This window comes from Balaenoptera musculus, chromosome 17 (assembly GCF_009873245.2).
Source record: "Balaenoptera musculus isolate JJ_BM4_2016_0621 chromosome 17, mBalMus1.pri.v3, whole genome shotgun sequence".
Lineage (NCBI taxonomy): Eukaryota > Metazoa > Chordata > Mammalia > Artiodactyla > Balaenopteridae > Balaenoptera > Balaenoptera musculus.
The window spans coordinates 58745683-58749346 of NC_045801.1; the positions used below are offsets into that span (position 1 = coordinate 58745683).

General features: G+C 33.4%; 1 non-coding gene across 1 annotated transcript; it reads left to right on the plus strand.

The window, feature by feature from the left end:
• Positions 1-1100: 1100 nt before the first annotated feature.
• On the plus strand, positions 1101-1205 carry LOC118883898. Its single transcript, XR_005017129.1, has one exon. It is a non-coding gene; the product is annotated as a U6 spliceosomal RNA (small nuclear RNA).
• Positions 1206-3664: the final 2459 nt, after the last annotated feature.

Here is a 3664-nt window from a genome sequence, read left to right on the forward strand (position 1 = left end):
AACTGTATAAAAGAATTACTTTTCATCCACTACTGTTACTTTTGAATTTTGCACCAAGAGCATGAATTATCTAGACATATGGTGAAATTAAAATGATGGCAATAAAATACATTTTCTCTCCAGAACCTTCAGTCTTGTTAAATGTCTCTTTGAGATGTTTAGAAGCTCACCAGTTCCACATATTCCACATAAACAGGGTGATGCTAGGCCCTACCTAGTCCAGCATGCCAGAGCCTAAACTTCCCTGGGAGTCAGAATCAGCATCTGTGCCTTACTTCTTTGTTACCAGGAAATGAGTTCAGAAGAGGAGGCCTAAACATACCTAAATATAATAAGGGACAAAAGAAAAAATATCACTTAATCAATTTAACTGGGAAAAATGGGGGTGTGGGTAGAGAAAATTATGTGTGCACTGAAACCATTTAAAAGGCTAGAATAGTAATTATTTAGATGATTATCCAAAGCATGCATAATGTTTTATAGATTAGATAACTTACGTAGAAATAAGGCTGAAATTCTCAGAAGTATGTGTTTTCTTAGGAGTTTTTCAGAAGATGAGCAAACCAAAATTCACTATAAATTTTCTAAATAACATGTATATTGCTACTACATGAAGGAAATAAATACTTCTAAATAGTGTTTTTTCTAAAAAAAATATAGAAGGCTAGAATAGCTTCCTGAACATACAATTAGTAAAATATTCATGAATTTTTCAGGGGGTGGGATAGATTTATTTTTCACAGGAAACACAAAGCTCTGCTAATGGACTTTCATCTTCAAAAGTTCTGTGTTTTGGGTCAGGAATTAATGCAAAACTTACCATCCTTTCATTTCACTTATGCTAAGTTAAAAGCTAACTAATAAATACTGGAAAAAATGTGACAACTGATAATTAACCTTAACCTTATGTATCAGGAAGAAATATCATGACTTGAGGTTCATCTATTTTATCTTGCTACATGGTAGCACTGAATTGGCAGTGTCATTATTAGCATTGCCCAAATATGCTCTTGAAATGGTCTCTAAACAAATAAACCTGTGTCTATAACTTCATAATCTTTAACACTTTAAAATTTGTACCATATAAGAGTAGATACTAAATGCTCACTTTGGCAACATATCTACTAGAGTTGGAATGATGCAGAGATTACCATGGCCATTGCAGAAGGATGACATGAAAATTTCAATACTTTTATTAAAAACTTAAGAGAATTTTTTCCTATCAGACTTGTGCTACAAGAACTACTAAAATGAGCCTTTCAGACAAAATAAAAGCATAAGTCAGTAACTTAAATCCATATGAAGAGATAAAGAACATCAAGAAAGGTAACTGCAGAGGTAAATATAAAAAATAATGTAAATGTATTTTATTCTAACTTTTTTTTCTACCTGATTTAAAAGGCACCTACATAAAGTAATCATTATAACTGTTTATAGGCATATAATGTATAAAGATGTAATTTTTATATCAGTAACAGCACAAAGGAGGGCAATGTAAAGGAGGAGAAAAGTTTTTTATACTATTGAAATTAATCAAAACTAGATGCTTATACTTAAGATGTTATTTGTAATCCTTAGAGCAAGCATTAAGAATATAATTCAAAAATACAGTACAAGATAAGGGGATTGAAATTGTACACTAAAAAATATCTCTTTAACAACAACAACAACAAATGAGTCAGTAATAGAGGAAGAGGAATTAGGAAAAAAAATGTGACTCTTGGAAAATAAATCACAAATGTTGGACATAAATCCTACATGAATTACACTTAATATAAAAATTACAAAATTAAATATTAATTATATTTAATATAAAAAGGTTAAACATTCCATCTAAAGACAGAAATTTCAGACTGGATAAAAAATTGAAAAACATGATCCAAACATACGCTGCCTACAAGTGACCCACTTTAGAGTCAAGAAAATATATAGGTGAAGTGTAAAAGGGTTGGAATAGATATACCATGACAGTAACAACAAAACAAAACAACAACAACAAAACTGGAGTGGCTAAGAAAATATCAGGAAAAAATATATTTTAAGATGAAAATTTTTACTAGAGACAAAGACATTTTAAAGTGATAAAATGATTATTCCATCTAGAATGTATAATAATTATAAACTTATATGCACCTAACAGAACTTCAAAATATAATGAAGCAAAATCGACACAATGGAAAAGAGGAACAGACAGTTCTACCATAATAGTTGGATACTTTAATTCCCTTCTTTCAATAGCAGAACAGACAGAAAATCAACAAGAAAATAAAAAACTTGAACAACATTATCAATCAACTAGACCTAACAGCCATCTATAAAACATTCCACCCAACAGCATCAGAATATACATTCTTTCCAAATGCACATGGATATACTATATGCTAGGCCATAAAACAAATTTCAGTACATTTAAAAGGATGTAAACAATACAAAGAGTGCTCTCAGATGACAACAGAATGCAATAAGAAATCGTTAACAGAAAGAAATCTGTTGAAAATCACAAATGGAAATTAAACAATATATTCCTAAATAATTCATGGGTCAAGTAAGAACTCATAAGGAGAATTAGAAATAATTTGAGATGAATTAAAATAAAAGTATAACATACTAATACTTGATTGGTCCCACATACTCTTTTGAAAAGCAGAGGGGTTAGACAAAGAGGTATAAATTAATTTAAAAATCATTTATTATTCTGGGAATAAAAAGAACTGGGCTTAGTATCAGTTGTGCCTTTATCTTTGTGTCTGTTTATCATCTTGGAATAGTCATTACATAGTCAAAATCCAGTTGCCATCTCAGGAATCAAGTACTGTCATCTCTAGGGCTACCATAACAAGAACCACAAACTTGTTAGCTTAAAAGAACAGAAATTTATTTTATCACAGCTCTAGAGGCCAGAAGTTCAAACTCAAAGTGTTGAGAGGGCCATGTTCTTTCTGACGCCTCAAGGGGACGATCCTTCTTTGTCTTAACCAGCTTCTGGTGGTGGCCATCAATCACTGGTGTTGGCATTTTTTGATTTTGCAGCTGCATCACTCTGGTCTCTTCCACTGTTGTCACATGGAATTGTCTCTGTGTGTTTCTGTCTCTGGAAACAATTTAAATAGAAATTTCTATTTTTAAAAAACAAACTGTTGGGCTTCCCTGGTGGCGCAGTGGTTGGGAGTCTGCCTGCCAATGCAGGGGACACGGGTTCGAGCCCTGGTCCGGGAAGATCCCACATGCCGCAGAGCAGCTGGGCCCGTGAGCCACAATTACTGAGCCTGCGCGTCTGGAGCCTGTGCTCCGCGGCAAGAGAGGCCGCGATAGTGAGAGGCCCGCGCACTGCGATGAAGAGTGGCCCCCACTTGCCACAACTGGACAAAGCCCTCGCACAGAAACGAAGACCCAGCACAGCCATAAATAAATAAATAAATAAAATTTAAAAAATAAAAAAAAAAAAACAAACAAACTGTTGATTACTATGCTCTATTTAGATAGTTCCTCTAACCCACACCAACCTCCATTTCCCCATATGTATTTGAGAAGGAAAGAGGAACTCCTGTGAGCTATCATATTGGAAAAAATCAATAATACAATGTTTTACTAGAGATGCCTCTTATCTAAAATATTTGAATTAAATGTAAAATCTGGGGAAATTATCACCCAGTTTCCCTCTTCT